Below are 22,448 nucleotides of genomic sequence, written 5' to 3' on the forward strand. Positions count from 1 at the left end.
TGGTTCAAATCCATGATCAACATGCTTTCAGCAAAGCACACATAACCACACACTAAAACAAATCCCATGTTGCTCATAAAAAATAATTACACATAAAACATCCTCCTCCACCAGTCTTGAGTTCAAACATACCAGCCCTTACCTGCAAGGAATGGCATATGTCCACCAGCATTGTGTTCCCAAACAGGGGCAATTGTATGGGAGGAAGATAAGAAGGAAATGTGCCTCTGTTCACACAATATGCTCTGTGAACATACTGGGGGTATGTCTACACTACAAAGTTAGTTCGAACTAACGGACGTTAGTTCGAACTAACTTTAATAGGTGCTACACTAGCGCTCCGCTAGTTCGAATTTGAATCGAACTAGCGGAGCGCTTAGTTCGAACTAGGTAAACCTCATTTTACGAGGACTAACGCCTAGTTCGAACTAGCTAGTTCGAACTAAGGGCTGTGTAGCCCTTTAGTTCGAACTAGTGGGAGGCTAGCCCTCCCCAGGTTTCCCTGGTGGCCACTCTGGCCAACACCAGGGAAACTCTATGCCCCCCTCCCAGCCCCGGACCCCTTAAAGGGGCACGGGCTGGCTACGGTGCCCGTGCCAGGTGCAAGCCTGCCAGCACCCAGCTAGCAGACCCTGCACCTGGCACAGCACAGACCCACCCACCCGATGCCCCCCAGCCCACCCCCTCTTGCCGGGACCAGGCTGGCGGCTCCCGGGAGCTTGCCCTGGACCGCAAGAGGCGGGCACCTTCCTGGGCTAGTGCGGACATCGTGGACCTCGTCCACGATCTCCGCACTAGGCACAGGAAAGTGGCTGTCTAGGGCAGGAGAGCTGCCAGCCTGGCCACCCAGGACCAGGTGTGCATGAAAATCAAGGGGGTCCACTGAGACCCCCGACACTGAGCCCTGAGCTTACAATGGCCGTACTGGGTCAGACCAAAGGTCCATCTAGCCCAGTAGCCTGTCTGCCGACAGCGGCCAAACCTAGGGACCCTGGAGGGGATGGACCGAAGACAATGACCAAGCCATTTGTCTCGTGCCATCCCTCTCCAGCCTTCCACAAACTTTGGGCAGGGACACCACTCCTACCCTCTGGCTAATAGGACTCCATTGACCCAACCTCCATCACTTTATCTCACTTCCCTTTAAACTCTGTTCTAGTTCTAGCCTTCACAGCCTCCTGCAGCAAGGAGTTCCACAGGTTAACTATTTGCTTTGGGAAGAAGAACAACTTTCTCTTACTAGTTTCAAGCCTGCTACCCATTCCTTTCCTGTGGTGTCCTCTAGTCCTTCTTTATGGGAACTCAGGAAGAACTTTTCTGAATGCACCCTCTCCACCCAACCCCTGCTTTTAGAGACCTCTATCCTGTCCCCCCTCCGTCTCCTCTTTTCTAAGCTGAACAGTCCCAGTCTCTGTAGCCTTTCTTCATCTGGGACCTGTTCCCAACCCCTGATCATGTTAGTTGCCCTCCCCTCTCCCAGCCTTTCTCTTCTCCTCTCCCACCTCCTTTTCCCAGTCTCCCCCAGTTTTGTTCAATAAAGACAGAGTCAATGTTGGAAGAAACGTTATCTTTATTTTGTACATCAATAAGAAGGGGGGCTAGGGAAGGGTAAGTGGAAGGAGGTGAGGGAGGAATGGGGTACGAGCCCCCGATGGGGAGGACTGGGCTGGCTCTGCGGGCTTCTGGGGGTGGAAGCTCTCCTGCAGCCCCCCAATTACTCCCTCTCCCCAGATGGCAGCCTGCGGCAAGTGCAGCCGGGCTGATGGCCGAGTGGTGTGATGTGCCCAGTGTGGGCACTCAGGGCACTCCAAGCCAGAACTTCTTTGCAAGCGGGGCACCCCTTAGAACTGTGTGTACGGGGTGGGGGTCGGGACCCTTTAAGCGCAGCCCTCGGCTAGCCTGAGACAGCATCTCCATGCTCTAAGTCCTCCTTTTATGCCCTGCCGGCACTGCTTCCGGCCATCCTTAAGCCCTGTTCAGAGTCCACTCAATGTGGACTTACTAGTTCGAACTAGCAAAACGCTAGTTCGAACTAGTTTTTAGTTCTAGATGCGTTAGTTCGAACTAGCTTAGTTCGAATTAACTAATTCGAACTAAGTTAGTTCGAACTAACTTTGTAGTGTAGACATACCCTGGGAGGGTATGTCTACACTGAACAGCTATTTTGGAGGTATCCCAAAATAGCTACCCTGTGTCTTCACAAGCTGCCCGTCATTTCAAAATATTTTTTGAAATAACAGGTGGTCTGTTTTGGCATCCTGCTAACTCTCATTCCATGAGGGTTGAGGGATGTCTTGAAATAGCACATTATTTCAAAATTTGGCACCATGTAGATGCGCCAGATTTTGAAATAGCCTATTTTGAAATTCAATCAAAATAAGATACAACTTTTGTGTAGCGCAAATGGTGTATCTTATTTTGAGTTTAGGGTGCTGTGCAGATGCACCCAGAATGTGAATGTTTGCTAGGATCTGTTGAGCATGGCTTCCCCCTTGATGGGTTTTCAATATGCATGGGGGCTCTGCTAAGCTCCTACAATGAATGGCAAGAGAGAAATGCCCTTTGTTAACATCACAACAGGCCATCATTCCCAGTAAAATATGCAGATCTGTGATTGTCCACCCTTTTTTTAATTTAAGGAACAAAAACATTAACACTGACATTTAAACCACCCGCAGTAGGCATTTGTGTTAACATCTCACTGAAATGAATGGGGCAGTTCACACTTCACAGGGCTATATATCAAGTACTCTGTAGAGTAGATTCACTAGACATCTTGGCAGGAGCTACACTCAGGGTTTGGCTACACTACATAGTTTTGTCAATGAAACTAATGTCAACATAAAAATCGACAAAAGCAGGGTTGTCGTTGTATGTTCGCACTTGCTCCCTCTGTTAACAGATCATGTCCATATTGGGAGCTCTGACATCAACAGTGGGAGCAATGCACTATGGGTATGTATCCTGCAGTGCCTGGCAACACCATCATTTGCTTGGTGTTATGGGATCGCAGAATGGAGCACGGGATATCTTCGGATCAAGCAACACTTCCCATCAGGCACCACTTTGTGTCCCAGACCTCCCTTGGTTCCGACTTCCTTTTGCACCATTTTCCCATCTACCATTCTTTTCTGTGCTCTCTAGCATCTGCAGTGAGAAAGGATAGATCCTGCACTTCTTTCTTATGCTCTGTTAAGTGTTGTGAGGACATCACACATGGCAGCACAGTTAATCATGAAGTTACTGACAGAGGAAGATTCACAGGTCCCCGACACTGGGCGGGATATGGACAGCAGCAACTTATGATTGCTTTTGCTATTCACAGAGCAGCTACACAGGCTAGACCATTACTTTTGGACTAGGGAAATGTAGGGGAAGCTGAGGAGTCCCAGAAAGTGAAAAGGAACGTGTGAGAATCAGGGGGAGGGAGAATTTGCAAGACAAAAAATCTTCCATGTGCTATAAGGGAGATCAATCACAGATTTGCTCACTCTGCTGCTTGGTTAAAGACTTGAGCATTTCTGTGTGTTACGCCATGACCTTTATCATCTGGTCAGTGGCAACCTGGGCAAAAGCTTGATTCTCCTTTCTGTCTGGTCTTTCCTTTTCCCAGCACTCCCCTCATTGCCTTGTCTCTGCAGAGGAGTGTTGGATCACTTCCCTAAGCATATCCTCTCTGCTATGCTTTGCCTCTTCCTTATCTGCTGGAGCTGTGCTGCTGGCATGCAGGCACTGATGAACCTCAAGGTCTTCACTGAAAAGCACAATGCGCAAAAGAGGGATTGTTAAATTCCAGCTCAGCTTTGAAATATTTCACTTAAAAGCACCTTTCGCGACATACTGATCGCTTTCTCGCCAGGCACACATCTCTGCAACTGCCCTAAGTATGATGAATGTTGGAGTTCAGGGGTCCATATGGACAAAAGAAAACACAATCTTTGCAGGGCTTGTGGTACAGCTTTGCAGGGAATTCATTCTACAATTATCTCTCACATTTCCACAAATGGATATCATTCTAGTAGATATCTCACTGCTGAGGGTAAGGAGGGAAACCAGGGCTCAACTATTTCATGCATGAGGCTTTCGCCCTGTTCCATGCGCAGCCCACATATGTGCCACTTTGATCCCTGCACAAGTAATTGCAGAATGGCATGGGAGAGTGTCCTATAATAGGGGAAGGAATGCAGCTGCACTGCCATAGAACCTGCGGCAAAGGACTGACAAGCACGTCCAGGAAAATTTCCCTAGCATCTCTCCGGAGGGTTGCACTGAGATCTTGGTGTGCATCAGCACCCTACTTAGCCATACTGATTAACTACACAAGGCGATGTACAGTTCACAGAAACTTGGCCTTCTGCCCATATTTCTGTGGATTCTCTGTACACCACCAGCCACAGCCACTCACCCTGCATCTTAACTCCTGATTCCTGCTCCCCAGAGAGCAGGTCCTAAAATTGGCTATGAACCTCAGAAGTGGAGAATAGTTCCTATGTGCGGGCAACCCCACTGGGAGCCCTACATCCTCACCTAGCTCAATCTCTCCATCTATTATTTCATCCTCCAAGATGCTGTTCTCTTTTTGTTGTCTCCGTGTCCTCCAAAGTATCCACAGGGCTTGTGGAGGTGGCATCACCACTGAGGACAGCATCCAGCTCCTGATGGAAATGGCAGATCTTTGGTGCAGCACTGGAATGCAAGTCTGACTCCCTCGCCTTACGGTATGCCTGCCTCAGCTCCTTTATCTTGACTCTGCACTGCAGCATGTCCTGATCATAGCTCTTTTCATAGGAACTTGTCCCTGTTCCTATGGGTCAGTCAGAGCTGGGACTGAACAGACTCCTTTCCCCATATACGGATCAGATCCAACAACTCTGCAGTGGTCTAAGTGGGGGAGTGGTTGGTGTGATAGTCATGGTCACCTGGGAAGATGCCATGAGACTTCTCCATGCTGAGCCAACAAACAGGAAATGGAATTTAAAGTTCCCAAAGCTTGCAAAGGGAAGGGGTAGATTGTTGTTTACCTGGCTGCAGGGCAGCAGTGTTCAAACCACTGACCACTTGTATTGCAGAATGGGGATTGTGGGATACTTCCTGGAGGGCAATAACAAGTGAAAAAAGTGCCTTGTGGTGTTTATGCTGCATATTTATTGACAATAAAGGGAGGGGAGAAGTCTCTTGTAGGAATGGAAGTTTTTTTGTCGAATCTGAGTGTTTTTCATGAGAAAAGTCATAATGCAGTGTGTATGCTCTCACTGTTTTTTCACCAAAAGGCAATGTGCTTTGTCATAGCCCTCTGCCCCTGGATTTTCTTCACAATCATAATTTGGACTATTTTTAGGAAAGCTGAAATACTGGAGAATCAGCACTGTCAGATGCTACTATGCCATACCAAAGCCTACTGGCTCAGGGCTAGACTTGTATGTGTCCAGGTTCTTTCATTTCCCATCCTAAGGGACCCATGCAAGAAAGCAGTGAAGAATCTATTGTTCAAGGGTCTCTATTCCCATATCTTTTTTGCCCATTGTAATGAGGGGAAGAAGGCAGGAGGGAAGCCAGGGAAAAGGAGACGGTAGGAATCACTAGCAGGAAAAAGAGTACCAGGTTGGATGTTAGTTAGTGGAAGGAGAAAGGATCCAGTAGTGAAGTAGTGAGGAGAGTAGAGAAGGGGTTTATAGACAGGAACAGGATAGGTCTCATGGGTGAATGATCCAATATGGCCCTTCTTCTAGGTATGGAGGTGGCTAGTCATATGAAGACAGCCACGCCCATGTGGCTAGATGAGGAAAGGGGAGAGAGTGAGAGTGGGGATTAGTACACAAGGCAGAAGAAAGAAAAAGGGGGTATAGTTTCTCTGTGAAGATCCACATGACAGCAGAAGTGGGCAGAAGAGAAGGAAGATCTGAGTTTCCACGGAAGGTAGGTATAGGGCCTTACCAAATTCAGAATCCATTTTGGACAATGTCATGGTGATAGGATATAAACAATGGTCAATGTCATTATTAAATCTGACATTTCACAGTGTTTTGTAGGGGTCCTGATCTCAAAAGGAGTTGTAGGGGGTCATAAGGTCATTGTATGGAGGTTGGGGTACTACCATGCAGCTGCTGGCAGCAGTATTGCTTTTGGAGCTGGGCAGCTGGAGAGTGGTAGCTGTTGGCTGCGAGTCCAGCTCTGAAGGCAGAGCTACTGCCAGCAGCAGCACAGAAATAAGGCTGGCATGGTTTGGTATTGCCACTCTTACTTTTGCACTGCTGCCTGCAGAGCTGGGCCTTTCGCCAGCATCTGCCACTCTCTGGCAGCCCAGGTCTGAAGGCACCAGTACAGTAGTAAGGGTGACATTGGTATGTATTACTACCTTTACTTCTGTGCTGCTGATGGTGGGATGCTGCCTTCAGAGCTTGGCATCTGGCCAGCATTACAACCGCTGCTCTCCAGTTGCCAGCTCTGAAGCAGCAGTGCTGAAGTAAGGGTGGCAATACCGTGACCCTTCTAAAATAACCTTGTGATCCCCCTGCTACTCCCTTTTGGGTCAGGACCTCCAATTTGAGAACCTCTGATCTCCCCTGTGAAATCTGTATAGTATAGGATAAAAACACACAAAAGGCCAGAATTCACAGGCCGACACCGGATTTCACAGCCAGTGATGCTTTCTGCATGGCTGTGAATTGAGTAGGGTCCTAAATATCAGGGAAGTGGGAGGCCGCAGGGAAGAAAGGGAGCTAGAAAGTGCAAAGAAGAGCAGACCATGACACTACTCCTCTTCGGCACCAGCCAGCATTGCTGAACCGGAACAAGTGGAGCAAAGGCTGTTGCAGCTCCTACTCTGCCTTGTGCACAGCAGGTATTCTCTGTGAGTCAGAGCAGTTTGGCTTCCAGGGCCTTACTAATGGGGTGGAGAGCCTTTGCCTTCTTCAACATGGAATTTGGCTGCTTACTGACTTAACTCCAGTGATCTGAGAGGAGCTACTCCTCACTTAGGGTATGTCTACACTACAAAGTTAATTCAAAATAACAGCAGTTATTTCAAATTAACTTTACTAGCATCTACACAGGTACACCGCTATTTCGAAATAAATTCGAAATAGTGGAGCACTTATTTCGAATTTGGTAAACTTCATTCTACGGGGAGTAATGCCAAATTCGAAATAGCTATTTCAAATTAAGTGCTGTGTAGACACTTAATTCGAAATAGGGGGCCTCCACCCCTTCCCAGGGAGCCCTGGTGGCCACTCTGGGCACAACCAGGAAAGCTTACTCTCCTCTCCCCCAGCCCAGAGACGTTAAAGGGGTAAACCCTGGCCACAGTGCCCGTGCCAGTTCCAAGCCTGCCAGCCCAGAGCCAGCAGTGGGCACTGGGGTCCCTGACCCAGTGGCCACAAAACATGAGCCAGCAAGCCACTGGCAGCCAGCCCTCCACCGCTCCCCAGGAACAGTCTGCCAGCTCCCAGGAGCCTGACATGGGCTGCAGAAGGCAGGCGCCTTCCTGGTCCAGGGTGGAGATCATGGACCTTATTCAGGTTTGGGGGGGATGCCCCCAACGTCCATGATCTCCACACTAGATGAAGAAATGCAGCCGTCTATGACAGGATAGCTGCCAACCTGGCCACCAAAGGCCACATGCGAACCCAGAAGCAGGTTAGCATGAAAGTCAGGTTGGTCCGGCGAGACCCCCAACCCTGAGCCCTGAGCTTCTCCTTCCCTTTCTTCCCCTTGCTTTCCCCTTCCAGCTCCCTCCTCCCAGGTTTCCCCCTCCCCTCTTCCACCCTCTCTCTTCCCCTCTCCCACCTCCTTTTCCCAGTCTCCCCAGAGGTTCAGCCCCTCCCCCACAGTTTTGTTCAATAAAACCAGTTTCTATTTTTGAACATACGTGTCTTTTATTTGACTTCAGGAAGAGGGGCTAGAGAGGGGTAAGTGGAAGGACGTGAGGGAGGAATGGGGCACAAGCCCCTGGTGGGGAGGACCGAGGAGGCTCTGAGGGGTGGATGCTCTCCCTCAGGGCCTCCTGGATCCTGACAGCCCCCCGATGGACACCCCGGATGGCTGCCTGTGGCAAGTGTAGCCGGGCTGATGGCAACGACCCCACAAGACGCACCGGCATGCCCAGGGGCAGCTCTGGCTCTATGTGGCTGAGTGCTGTGTTGTCCTGAGTGCGGGCACTCAGGACACACCAAGACAGGACTGCTGTGCTGTCCCTCATCGAGGTAGACAAGCAAGCGGGGAACCCTGAAAACTGTCTGTCTGGAGTGGGGGTAGGGTCTCTTTAAGCACAGAGCTCAGTTAGCCTCAGGCAGAAGTCCCACACACTTAGTCCTAAACTGATGCCCTGCCGGCACTGGTTCCAGCCAGTCTTAAACTTCAGTTCAGGGTCCACTCAGTGTGGACGTGCTATTTCGAAATAGTTTGTGTATAGATGCATTATTTCAAATTAGCTTAATTCGAATGAACTATTTCAAATTAAGTTAATTCGAAATAGCACTGTAGTGTAGACTTACCCTTACAGTGTAATTTAGACCAGAATCAAGCTCTTGGTCTGTATGGTCTGTTCTACACTAGGGCTACTTCTACACTGGAGGGTTTTGCCGGCAGAGAGTATGCTAATGAAGCACTCATTAGCATTTGTCGCACTGTCATTAGCATATTCTCTGCCTGAGTCTTTTTGCACAAGAGGTTTTTGCGCAAAATCAAGCTGTGTAGTTAGATCCATTTTGTGCAAAAAAGCCCCTTTTGCACAAGATCCTTATGCCTCAAAAAAGGAGGTACACAGGTGTACAAAAGGGAGTTTTTGCTCAAAACAGACCCATCTACAATGCTTGTTTTTGCGCTAAAACCTCTTGCCCAAAAAGTCTCGGGCAGAGAATATGCTAATGACAGTGCAACAAATGCTAATGAGAGCTTCATTAGCATACTCTCTGTCGGTTCAGTTCTGAGGCTCCGATTTATGTGCTTCTCCACACCAATCGGCTTTCCCCCATCTCTTAGTTTAAAAACTGCTCTACAGCCTTTTTAATGTTTAGTGCCAGCAGTCTGGTTCCACCTGGTTTAGGTGGAGCCCATCCTTCCTGCATAGGCTCCCCCTCTCTCAAAAGTGTCCCCAGTTCCTAATAAATCTAAACCCCTCCTCCCTACACCATCGTCTCATCCACACATTGAGACTCTGAAGCTCTGCCTGCCTACCTGGCCCTGCGCATGGAACTGGAAGCATTTCCGAGAATGCCACCATAGAGGTCCTGGATTTCAGTCTCTTCCTAGCATCCTAAATTTGGCCTCCAGGACATCTCTCCTACCCTTCCCTATGTCATTGGTACCAACATGTACCACGACCACCGGCTCCTCCCCAGCACTACACATAAGTCTATCTAGATGCCTCAAGAGATCCGCAACCTTCGCACCAGGCAGGCAAGTGACCATACGGTTCTCCCGGTCATCACAAACCCAACTATCTATGTTTCTAACGATTGAATCACCCACTATTAACACCTGCCTCTTCCTAACTGGCATTCCCTCCCCCTCAGAGGTATCCTCAGTGTGAGAGGATACCGCAACATCCTCTGGGAGGAGGGTCCCAACTACGGGATGGTTTCCCTCTGCTCCCATTGAATGCTCTGTTCCCCTGAGACTTTCATCCTCCTTAAGAGCACTGGGACTCTCACACTGGAGGTTGGACAGTACTACAGTGTGGGACATTACTACAGTGTGGGGCAGTACTACAGTGCTTTTCAAGAGTAATAACTTTAAATTCAACCTTGCAGATGCAGCACTGTGAAAGTCAACATTTGTGGCCTCTGAGAGGTGTCCCACAATGCCCCGATGTGACTTCTCTAGCCAGGACTTTCAACTCTGCTGCTCTCCAGGTGCACAGGAAAAGCCCCAGAAAAAACTGAATTTCATTTCCCGTTTGGCCAGTGTGGTGAAGAGATCTCAGAGCAGGCAGCACACCACAGCAGCACACATGTTCATGAATGCTCAGGGTCACAAATGAGCTCGAGCATAGAGTATGCAGAAGATCCTAGACCTGATTTCTGTGTGGGGAGAGGAAAATGCTCAGGCACAACTATGAAGCATCAAAAGAAACACTAATATCTATGCCAAGGTCACACAAGGAATAGAGGGAAAAAAGGATACATCAGGGGTGTCCAGCAGTGCTGTGTGAAAATAAAGGAGCTCAGGCAGGCATACCAGAAGAAAAAGGCAGCAAAGAAATGGTCTGGTCCAGCACCATAAACAGACCGCTTCTATGAGCAGCTAAATGGGATTCTAGAGCGGAAGCCAAGCCAGTCCATGGATTGTCATCATTGCAGCACAAAGCATTGCAATATAATATCCAGGTTTCTGGCTACATTCAGTCAGCATCTGCTCCCTGTCACTCTGTGTGATTTGGAGAAGACTGATATCATGCCTAGCCACCTGGATGAAGCAGGGGAAGCTATGTAACTGATACCACAGGAGTACACCTTTGTTTGCTCCTTGTGACAGAGCACTGGGCTCCACGATCACGGAGTCCTCTGAGCCCTGCACTCTCCGGCGGCCGGAAGAGGCACTTGCTGGTGAAAGCGCGGCCCAGCAGAAGCTGTGTGCAGCGTGCTCAGGTGCCACCCTCAACGTGAGCGGCATAACGTGGGCTGATGCCGTGGGATGTGCAGGGGTGGGGCGTGGGCCCGCAGAATGTGGTGGGACTCGGCATGGGGGTTCAAAAAGTGTGGGGCAGCCCACTAGGGAGGAGAAGAGATGGAGGCCTGAAGTGGGGGGTGGAAGCAGCAAGGGGGCCAAGAGGTCCCGAGTGGGGATGTTGCTAGAGGAAACACGCTGAGACACAGCTTGGTGGGAACGGAAACAGTAACCCATCGTGGATGTCAGGAACCGGTGGAGGATACTCAATGGAGGGAAGGAAATGGCCCAGGATGGTGTGAAGGAGAGTCACCGGCTAACCCGTGGGTTGGTGAGTTACGGGGACCAACCCCACTAACCAGGAAGTGAAGTTGCTTTGCTGCCCTTAGGGTCCTGAGTCGGGCCCTGGAGCGGGGGCAGGCCCAGGTCCCCCTCTCCTCCGTCAGCATTACTAGCTGGGTCAAGAACCTCCTAGGACTGTGAGCCCAGGTAGCGGGCTGGAGAACAAGGGTTCTTAGAGACAAAGACTCTGTTGGACACTTGGGGACATAGGGATTGGGGTGGCAATACGCCGGTGACCCCAATGATGATGCGGGTGTAAGTCTGAGGGGGGAACCTGTGGCGTAACACTCCTCCACAGCAACGCATAATTCGAGAGCCCCTCCCCTGCTGCCATGCATCTCCCCCACCTGCAGGCTCCTCAGTGTCCACAGGAGTCCCTGCCCTTGTGCCATACCCAGAACCCCTTCCTGTTTGCAGGCTCCTGTGGGAAGAGAAAGTTGTGCTCTCTTGGCAAACAGCGTGCCGAACACATGGGCACTGTATGAGCCCCAACCCTGCCCTGCCTCCATGAATGGACCCTCTTCCCACTATCAGGCTCCTGTGGGAAGGGAAAGTTGCATCTCCCAGCAAATGGGGGGATGCTGAACAGATGGTCATTGTGGGAGCCTTGCCCTGTCACCATGCCACTGTAATCCCCCTTTGCAAATGCAGGTACTTGACTAGCTGTGGGAGCTGCTGTTTGCACGCACTGTGTCACACATGCTTTCACAGTAGAAGCAAAAAGAGCAATCCCTGACCTGTCCCTTACTATGCCTGCCACCCAACCGAGTCCAGCTGCTCCCTTGTTTTACCCACTACATGGTCGGTATTTAAAAACATAACTTTGGCCTTGTACATAACACCTGTTTATTGTCTTGGAGAGAATTTCTTTGGCAGTAAGAGATTTGGTCCTATGTTCCACAGTGTATCTCCTGTAAAGTCTGCCCTTCAGTTTGTTACAGTGGGTGCAACAGAGAGCCTGTTGCCCTCTCCCTCAGCTACTCCAGCTGTTCAGCTAACACAGATCTGAAGGCAAAAATTGTAATTGGGATGACGTGTTCATTAAGCCAATGCAATCCACCTGCTTGGACAGGGTGCAATGAAATGAGTGGAGAACACTGCTGCAGGAGATGTAAATGGAGTGCAAGGACAGAAAAACAAGCAGGGAAGACTAAGTGAAGACACAGGAGAATGCCATGAGGATCAAGGCAGAGCTGATGATGTGCCTGGTAGACTACCACATTCTCTCCTCACCAAGTTCCATAACTTCTTCTCTTCTCCTAGGCACCCTAAAATGGGGGAGGGGAGCTGAGGGAATCAAGGGCAGCCTAATACTCAACCCTTAAGGATGTGTCATGGAACTAAAGGCTGTCCTTCTCACTCCTTTGTGATTGCTACACAGGGGCATTGTAATATGATGCTTTCCCTTCTCTCCTCTCCCTCCCCCCCCCCCCCCCCCGGCCAAAGTTCCTGCCCTGAACTCCTTTTCTGTCCCTGCTTCCTTATATTCCCTTAATAAAAACATATAGTTTCTCAATAACAGTCTATTTATTGTATGTGTTGCAGGTGGTGGTGGGATGGTTATAAACAAGCACACTCACTGCAAGGGGACCCTCATTGAGGGTATGTTTAGACTGCATCCCTCTGTCGGCAGAGGGATGCAGATTAGGCAGGTTGACATTGCAAATGAGGCAGGGATTTAAATATCCCATGCCTAATTTGCATAAAAATGGCTGCCGCGTTTTGCCAACTCAGCACTTTGTCGGCAAAAAGCGGCAGTCTAGAGGGGGATCTGTCAAGAAAGAAAGCCTTTTTTGACAGATCCTGTAAACCTCCTCGCATGCCATCCACCACCACTGTGGACAGCCTTTCTCCAGCCTCTTTGGAACCTCCCTTCAGGAAGTTGAAGGCTGCTATCAAATCCCCCCTCACTCTTCTCTTCTGCAGACTAAATAAGCCCAAATCCCTCAGCCTCTCCTCATAGGTCATATGCTGCAGCCCCCTAATAATTTTGGTTGCCCTCCACCTGACCCTCTCCAATGCAATCACATCCTTCCTGTAATTGGGGGCCCAGAACTGGACACAATACTCCAGATGTGGCCTCACCAGAGTCAAATAAAGGGGAATAATCACATCTCTGGATCAACTGGCAATGTTCCTCGTAATGCAACCGAGTATGCCAGTAGCCTTCTTGGCTACAAGGGCACACTGTTGACTCATGTCCAGCTTCTCATCCACTGTAACCCCCAGGTCCTTTTCTACAGAACTGCTACTTAGCCAGTTGGTCCCCAGCCTGTAACAATACTTGAGATTCTTCCGTCCCAAGTGCAGGACTCTACACTTGTCCTTGTTGAACCTCATCAGATTTCTTGTAGCCCAATCCTCCAATTTGTCTAAGTCACTATGGATTCTATTCCTTCCCTCCAACGTGTGTACCTCTCCCCCCAGCTTAGCATCATCTGCAAACTTGATGAGGGTGTAATCCATGACCTCATCCAGGTCATTAATAAAGATGTTGAACAAAACTGGTCCCAGAACCAAACCTTGGGGCACTCCGCTAGAAATCGACTGCCATCCTGACATCGAACCGTTGATCACTACCCGCTGGACCTGACAATCTAGCCAGCTTTCTATCCATCTTACCGTCCATTTATGCAATCCACATTCCCTTAACTTGCTGGCAAGAAAGTTGTGGGAGACCGTATCAAAAGCCTTGCTAAAGTCAAGATATATCATATCCATTGACTTCCCCATATCCACAGAGCCAGTTACCTCATCATAGAAGCTAATCAGAGGCTTCGTGAGCCGCACTTCCAGGGCTGAAGCCACAGGTTGGACAGCCCTGTGCTAAATGGACACTGAGCCAGCAGATATATGCAAGGCAAAATTGCAAGGCTTCAGTCAGCTGGACTGGATGTGTTACTGAGAGCAGAATTTGTCATAATGTCTATCCCAGACAGTTACTTGTATCATTGCTGCCTATCACAAGCCTAACCCATGGAAGAACCAGAGTAAGTTACATTTGATGTTTTGTCTCCATGGACAAAAAGAATGACCTAACCAGAAGCCAGAAATCCCCAGGGTTCAGCCAGGTACTGTTGCTGGAGCAGATCAGAGCCTTGGCTTGCATGAGTTTATGTTTCCCCTTTAAACAATGCCTCACATCTCCAGGCAAAGTGTTTAATCATTTGTCTATGGGAAAGCAAGAAATAACATTCCTCTGTGACTCACCCACAAAAGTGACTTTCGACTATTAACCCTCTGGACGGTCTCTTGCTTTCCTTATACACCAGCTGGCAACTTGGACTGGTTTCCTGAATGAGATAATGGGTAAACAGTACTTGGCTGGATTTTAATCAATCAAGAACACTTTTTACTGTTTTCTGGAGAATATCAATAAGGAGATGAGTGTTCTATTTGTGTTCTAGTGTAGGCATTTTTATTGTGTGCCTCACTTTGGCAAATCCCTCACTGCAGTAAAAATCCATCCAATTACCTCAGATAGGAGAGGAGCTCCTGCCCTTCATCCTTTAAACTGGCTCCTTACAGAGATAGGGTATGTCTACACTACAAAGTTAGTTCGAACTAACGGACGTTAGTTCGAACTAACTTTCATAGGCGCTACACTAGCGCTCCGTTAGTTCAAACTTAATTCGAACTAACGGAGCGCTTAGTTCAAACTAGGTAAACCTCATTTTACGAGGATTAAGCCTAGTTCGAACTAGCTAGTTCGAATTAAGGGCTGTGTAGACCCTTAATTCGAACTAGTGGGAGGCTAACCCTTCCCAGCTTGCCCTGGTGGCCACTCTGGCCAACACCAGGGAAACTCTATTGCCCCCCTCCCGGCCCCGGAGCCCTTAAAGGGCCACGGGCTGGCTACACAGTTTGTGCCAGTTGCAAGGCTGCCAGCACCCAGCCAGCAGACCCTGCACCTGCCACAAAAAGAGCCAGCCACCCGAGGACACCCAGCCCTCCACTGCTCCCCAGGACCAGCCTGGCAGCTCCCAGGAGCCTGCCCGGGGACGCAAGAGGCGGGCACCCGCTTGGTCAAGTGTGGAGATCGTGGACCTCATCGAGGTTTGGGGGGAAGCCTCCAATGTCCACGATCTCCGCACTAGCCACAGGAACGCGGCAGTCTATGGCCGCATGGCTGCCAGCCTGGCCGCCAGGGGCTACCAGTGCAGCCGGGAGCAGGTGCGCTGCAAGATCAAAGACCTGCGGCAGTCCTACTCCCGGGCCTGTCTGCCAGGGGCCGACCCGGAGGCCTGCCCCCACTTTCACGCCCTGGACCGCCTCCTGGGGGCTCATGCCGTCCCTGCCCCCCAGGACGTGATAGACCCCGGGGCAGAGGGACCGCTCCAGGAGACGAAGGAGGAGGAGGAGGGCTCCGAGAGCCAGGAGCCTGTCGGCAGCCTGCCCAGAACTTGGGACCCCCGAGGCACCCCACAGAGCCGCTCGCCTGTGTCGTCCGAGGCCGGGGAGGCGTCCACCTGTGAGTACCATCGTGCTCCCCTTATGTGTACGGGGGGGCCTGGGCGAGAGGGAGCCCTGGGACCGTGCGCCTGGGCCTTGCCCACCACGGAGCAGCAGCTGGGGATCCTGCAGGGGCCCTGGCCTTGCAGAGGGGAGCTGGGTTTCACACACCTGGGCCCCTGGGGTAATTGACCGCTGTTCTTGTTGCACCACAGCCGCAGCACCTGGGCCTGCAGGGCGCACCACCCCGCCTGCAGCAGCTGCCCATGCCCGGGCAAGCAGGAGAGCCAGGAACCAGGAGGAGTACCAGAGACGGCACCTCCGGTTCCTGGAGGAACAGCTCCATCTCCAGGACCACTGGTTCCAGGAGGACCTGAGGCTGCGCCGGAGGAGTTTGGAGGCCCTGGAGGAGCAGGGCCGTGCCCTGCGAGGCCACCTACAGAGCCTGCTGGACCGCTTCCCAATTCCTCCTGCTCCTGCTCCCACTCCCGCTCCCCCTCCTGCTCCCCCTGCTGCTCCCCCTGCTCTCCCTGCTCCCCCAGCTCCCCCTCCTGCTCCCACTCCTGCTTCCTCCACACCCCCCGTCCCTCCTGCCCCACCCTCCACAACCATTCCCCACGACGCCCCCGGACCCGCAGTGTGGCGAGACGGGAGAGGCAGCCGGACTCCCACCCCTGAGCTTTCCTTTCCCTTCCTCCCTTCCCTCCCCTTCCAGCTCCCTCGTCCCAGGTTTCCCCCTCCCTTCTCCCACCCTCATTCCTCCCTCCCCCCACCCCAGTTATGTGAAATAAACAGACTTTTTTGTTTGAAAAACAGGTGTCTTTATTTTACAGTAGGTAGGGAGGGGAAAGGTGAAGGGGGGTAGGGTGGAAGAAGGCCCCAGTGGGGCATGCAAGGGAGAGGTCAGTCCTCCTCCTCCACCTGGAAGCTCTCCCGCAGGGTTTCCCGGATCCGGACGGCCCCCCGCTGGGCTTCCCAGACGGCGGCGGTGCGGGGCTGACCGTAGTCCAGCCTCCCCCTTTCGCTCACACAAATTGTGGAGCACACAACATGCTGCCACCACGGGAGGGATGTTGTGCTCAGCCAGGTCCAGACGGGTGAGGAGGCATCGAAAGCGGGCTTTCAGTCGCCCGAAGGCCCCCTCCACCACGATGCAGGCCCTGGCCAGCCTGGCATTGAAGACCTGGCGGGAGGGATTGAGGTGCCCCATGTAGGGCTTCATCAGCCACGGCTGCAGTGGGTAGGCGGCATCCCCCACCAGGCACACGGGCATGTCCATGTCCCCGACCCTGATGTGGCAGTCGGGGAAGAAGGTCCCATCCTGCAGCCGCTGGCACACGGAGGAGTTGCGGTACACCCGGGCGTCGTGTGCTTTGCCGGACCAGCCCACATTAATGTCCGTGAACTGTCCCCGGTGGTCACACATGGCCTGCAGGATCACAGAGAAGTACCCCTTGCGGCTGACGTACCGGGATGCCTGGTGTTCCGGGGCATGGATGGGGATGTGCGTTCCGTCGATGGCCCCCCGCAGTTGGGGAAGCCGAGGGCGCCGAATCCCCAGATGACGGCGTCCGGGTCGGCGAGGCGGACCACCCTGCGGAGCAGCACCCGGTTGATGGCCTTGACCACCTGCGGAGAGAGACACAGAAAAGCTCCAATCAGTGGGGCGTCCGGGTGGCTGGGAGCGTTCGTGCCCTGGCAGTGCCCCGAGCCCCACTCCCGGAAGCAACCCCCCTGGCGGCGTGTAGTATGGCCGGGACAGACTGACCCCTCCGGTGCGGGGCGCGTTCACCTCTTCCCGCCCCTCCTTTGTCCCTGGGGCGGCCCATCCCCTCCTCGCAGCCCCCTTCCCCCCCCCCGGTGCAGTGGCCGTCGAGTGCCATACCTGCATGAGCACCGCTCCGACGGTGGATCTTCCCACGCCGAACTGGTTCCCGACGGATCGGTAGCTGTCCGGCGTGGAGAGCTTCCAGAGGGCGATGGCCACCCGCTTCTGGAGGGGGATGGCGGGCCTCATGCGAGTGTCCCTTCTGCGCAGGGCAGGGGCGAGCCACTCGCAGAGCTCCAGGAAGGTGTCCCTCCTCATCCTGAAGTTCTGGGTCCACTGTCGGTCTTCCCAGCGCTCCGGGACGATGCGGTCCCACCAGTCGGTGCTGGTGTCCAGACGCCAGATGCGGCGGGGCATGCCAGTGCCGGGGCGCCGCCGCTGCTCCTCCACGGCCCCCAGGGCGGCCAGGCGGAGAGGCAGGGGGCTGACGTGCACCAGGAGGTGCCAGGCAGCCTCGAGCCATTGGTGGCAGGCTTGCAGCAGCAAGTCCAGAAAGTGCACCAGAAGGTGCAGGGCGAGCTCTGGCTCCATGTTGCCACCTGCAGCTGTGTCCCCGAAGGGAAGCACCGACACAGATGGGCACAGAGACCAACGCTTTGCTGTCCCTCGGCGAGGTTGGCAAGCAAGCAGGAAAAGCTGAGAACCGGCTGTCCAGGGGAGGTCCCTTTAAGCACGAGCCTCAGATAGCCTCAGACAGCAGCCACACAAAGCAACTACTGACCTGATGCCCTGCCAGAACCGGTTTCAGCCGCCCTTAAATGGCCCCCTGCGTCCAATCAGTGTGGACGCGCTAGTTCGAATTAGCAAAACGCTAATTCGAACTAGTTTTTTAGTTCTAGACGCGTTAGTTCGAATTAGCTTAAGTTCGAATTAACTAATTGGAACTAAGTTAGTTCAAATTAGCGCTGTAGTGTAGACATACCCATAGGGACTAGTGGCTGATTCCATCTGAATCAAATATTTATCTGCGCAAGTGTCTCTGCTTAGCCAGTATATTTGTGTTGTCATTTAGTGCCTGTCTTGTCAAGAGCCAGTACTGCAAGGCACTGAGCTCCCAAGTTTATCACTGGTCACATGGCAGCTGAGAGCACTCAGTACTTTGGAGAGGGTGCCCAGTATCAGGCCCTAAGTGGCTGATCCTGTAGTGTTACTCATATTTGTAATCTTTATTCATGCAGATAGTTCTGCTGATGTTACTGTACTGGTGTGATTCAGAGTTGTGGCATGTGTCCCATAGCACTTTCTCTCAGCACTTCTCTGTATATTATATAATACAAAGAGCATTATTGCAAGGGCCTTTGATCCAAGGATAAGCTTTTCAAATATTAATGAATTATTTCTTAGGGAAACTGAGTTAGTATTAAGTATGATCTCATGTTCACACATGCGAGAAAGACCTCTGACTTACATTTTATTTACAAGCTTCAGAGGGGTAATGATACCAGACTATTTTATTTACAGAACACTGAGACTGGCTGCTGATTCCTGCTGCCCCCTACCCCTTCATGTGGGGCTGGCGGGCTGGCAGTGGCAGCCCCATATGAGGGGGGGAGTGGGATCCCACTTAATTGATTAACTGGTTAAACCTATGATTTAACTGGTTAAATGATTAACTGGAATTTTACATCCCTAGTGAAGAGCCTGTTAATATATGATCCTTGAGGATCTGGCCCAGATACATTTACTATCTCTTTCCTGTAGTTCTGAAGATCTTTTCTTAATCATTAAAATTCACATAGATGAGAGCATGAATCAAATATTGGCTTATTATCATTTTCATAGGTCTGATCCTGTGTCATTTCTTTTCAGATAAACATCTAGAGATTGGTAATGACTGATCACAAGGGAATCTTGCTTATGTAGATTTCTATGTGGGCGAAAAATATTTTAGCTTTAAGATTGAACCAATTAACTGAATCATTAGCTGCAGTGCCAGCTGCTTTTATACAAGCTGAAAAGAGTCTGGCCAGTTCTGCTTCCATTTTAATAACTGAAGTTTGGATTGATCTGCCAAAACATAAGAAGCTCTGAAACATCTATCTATCTGAGACAGAGTGTGGAATTGAACATAAGAACGGCCATACTGGGTCAGACCAAAGGTCCATCTAGCCCAGTATCCTGTCTTCTGATAGTGGCCAATGCCAGATGTCTCAGAGGGAGTGAACAGAACAGGGAATTATCAAGCAATCCCTCTCCCGTCATCCATTCCCAGCCTTCTTTTTTTATTATAAAATTCCGGGTCTCTGTTATTCCTCTTCAGCCCATCTTATGAAATGTATTTTGCTCATGAAAGCTCCTGATACTATATATATTTCGTTAGTCTCTAAGGTGCCACAGGACTACTCATAGTATATAATTTACAGACTAATCCGACTACCCCTCTGACACTGATCTGAGTTCAGTAGGCATGAAAAGAAACTCCTTAGGTATCTGAGTATGCAGGATCCTCCCCAGTATTCCAGAATGTCTCTCTGGTTCGAAAATGCTTTCTGATTCTGTTCCATATCCACCACATCTGAGGGCCAAAGAAAAGGGAGGGACTGAGTAAACTTGTATACTACAAACAAACAAATCCCCAAAAGATTATTTTAAACAATTGCTATAAAGAAAAGATAGAGTTAGCAATAATTTTTCAAAGGATGGGATTTTCTTGAGGAACAAAGCACTAAGGAAAAAGGAAATCTAACTCCCTTTTGAAGTTCAACACTATTTTATGTCTCGTTAGTACTTATTTATTTACCTTGCATCACATCATAAGATCATAGAATCATAGAATACTAGGACTGGAAGGGACTTCAAGAGGTCATCGAGTCCAGTCCCCTGCCCTCATGGCAGGACCAAATACTGTCTAGACCATCCCTGATAGACATTTATCTAACCTACTCTTAAATATCTCCAGAGATGGAGATTCCATAACCTCTCTGGGCAATTTATTCCAGTGTTTGACTACCCTGACAGTTAGGAACTTTTTCCTAATGTCCAACCTAAACCTCCCTTGCTGCAGTTTAAGCCCATTGCTTCTTGTTCTATCCCCAGAGGCCAAGATGAACAAGTTTTCTCCCTCCTCCTTATGATACCCTTTTAGATATCTGAAAACTGCTATCATGTCTCCCCTCAATCTTCTCTTTTCTAAACTAAACAAACCTAATTCCTTCAGCCTTCCTTCATAGGTCATGTTCTCTAGACCTTTAATCATTCTCATTGCTCTTCTCTGGACCATCTCCAATTTCTCCACATCTTTCTTGAAGATAGAATGCTGTAATGCAACAATATATACTGGAAATGTGAGAAACAGAGACTGAGTTCCTCAGTGCCTTATTAAGCAATATACAATGTAAATCTCAGTGCAAATGACACATCATCAGTATTTAAATAGTAATCTTACTTTAAAGGTAACTAACACCTCTCATCCAAGGAGCACAAAGCATTTTACAAAACATAATTTAGCGAGTTTCACAACACCCTTGTGTAATCTACCTCTTTCATTCATTTTATAAGAGGATAAACTCAAACACAGCAATATTTAGTTTCAATGTTTCAAACAGATGCACTATTTTTAGGTGCCACCTATCAGGCATCTAAACACTGAAGCATCCAGAATCATTGTGTCCTTTTTGAAAATGTTAGCCTACGTATTCTGCCAAAGTTATGTCTGTGATGGAAATGGGAACAGAGCAAAGCAGTGTTGTTCTCTTGTAATATATTCTAGCCACAAGCCCATGATATCTTTCCAAAATAACACTGGTGGTTGAGAAAGAAAGAGAGTGGTTTTAAAGGTGTAAAGGCAATGGGAAAAATAATAAAAGTAGAAAAATTGTAGTAGAAAGATAGAGAAGTGAAGCCAGCCTACAGAGCTACCAATATTGGCAGAAGCTAATTTTGACTTGTTTCAATCCTAATGCAGCTGGCCAACTGAGGGGAAATGGTTGCATGTGCCCAAGGCTTATAAGAAAAATCACAGGTTTGTTGAGAAAACCACAACTTTGAATGCACACCAGAACTTTTTTTGCAATGCCCTCACTCTCCCAAACTGGCTGGCAGTTGGGAAAGTGGTGAGGGTGGATTAGGATGATCTCAAGGACATTGTCTTCTGCAACTACCCAGCCATACTGGGAGATAGATTTGGGGAGGGCTTTGTGAATGGGGCTGCATGAAAGCTCGACCCCCATGGGGCCTCCAGGGTCTCTAAAATACCCTTGCTCTAAGGTGCAAGAACTGGGGAGAGGGGCCTCCACCCTGCCCTGGGGGCATGCAAGGGAAGACAGGAAGTGAGTTCACAAAAAGCAGAACTTTTCCAATGACAGAAGCAAGCAGGAAACGGGCAACAGAATACTGGCATAGCATCTTACGACTTTCTTTAGTGTTACTTTAATTGCATAGGATGAAAATGAGCTACCAAAGTCAGAAAAGAGTGACGTGTACCAGATGACAGCCAAATGTCTTCCATGATCTAACTAAATTAAGCCCCCTGCACTAAAAATGGTAAAATTTAACAATGTGTGGCTGCAAAATTTTGAACTAAAAGTCACAACTTTAGAACAGCCTGTGATGGAATGTTCACCCCACACATGAAAGGGTTAAGGCAGACTGAAAAAGGGGTGCCCAACAGGCCACAGCTGAGAAGAATCAGCTGGCAAAGTATTCCCCTGAGGAAGGGAGCTCAGCTTGTCGGGGCTTGTAAAGACAGGAAACTGGCTATAGAGGTGGTTGCTGGGAAGGTCTAGAGTCATTCTGTGGGAGAAGGGAGGAGTGTTTGGAGTCTAGAGGGATGGGTAGCCTACCGTTACTCCATAAGAGGGAGGAGTTAGGAGGCTTCAAAGAGGGGCATCCCAGGAGGCCACCAAAAAGGGGTGTGCCACATGGTAAAGCAAGGAAAGGCAACAGACCTTGACCGCTTACTACAGAGGCCCTGGAACCTGAAGTATGAGGCAGGCTCATGTTTCACTGTCAATCACTGAAGAGAGGTGGTACATGGCAGTGAATGGGAAGACTACCCACAATTTATGAAGGAGCTCTTTGGTACCCCAGATTTAGGGGAAAAAACATGTACAGTGATGTGGCTGGAGGGCTGAGTTACAGAGATAGAATCCTAGGGCTGGAAGAAACCTCAGGAGGTCATCGAGTCCAGCCCCCTGCCCAAAGCAGGACCAATCCCAAATAAATCATCCCAGCCAGGACTTTGTCAAGCTGGGACTTAAAAACCTCTAGGGACAGAGATTCA

The sequence above is a fragment of the Pelodiscus sinensis genome, chromosome 1 (assembly GCF_052426305.1).
Source record: "Pelodiscus sinensis isolate ZL-2025 chromosome 1, ASM5242630v1, whole genome shotgun sequence".
NCBI classification, from domain to species: domain Eukaryota; kingdom Metazoa; phylum Chordata; order Testudines; family Trionychidae; genus Pelodiscus; species Pelodiscus sinensis.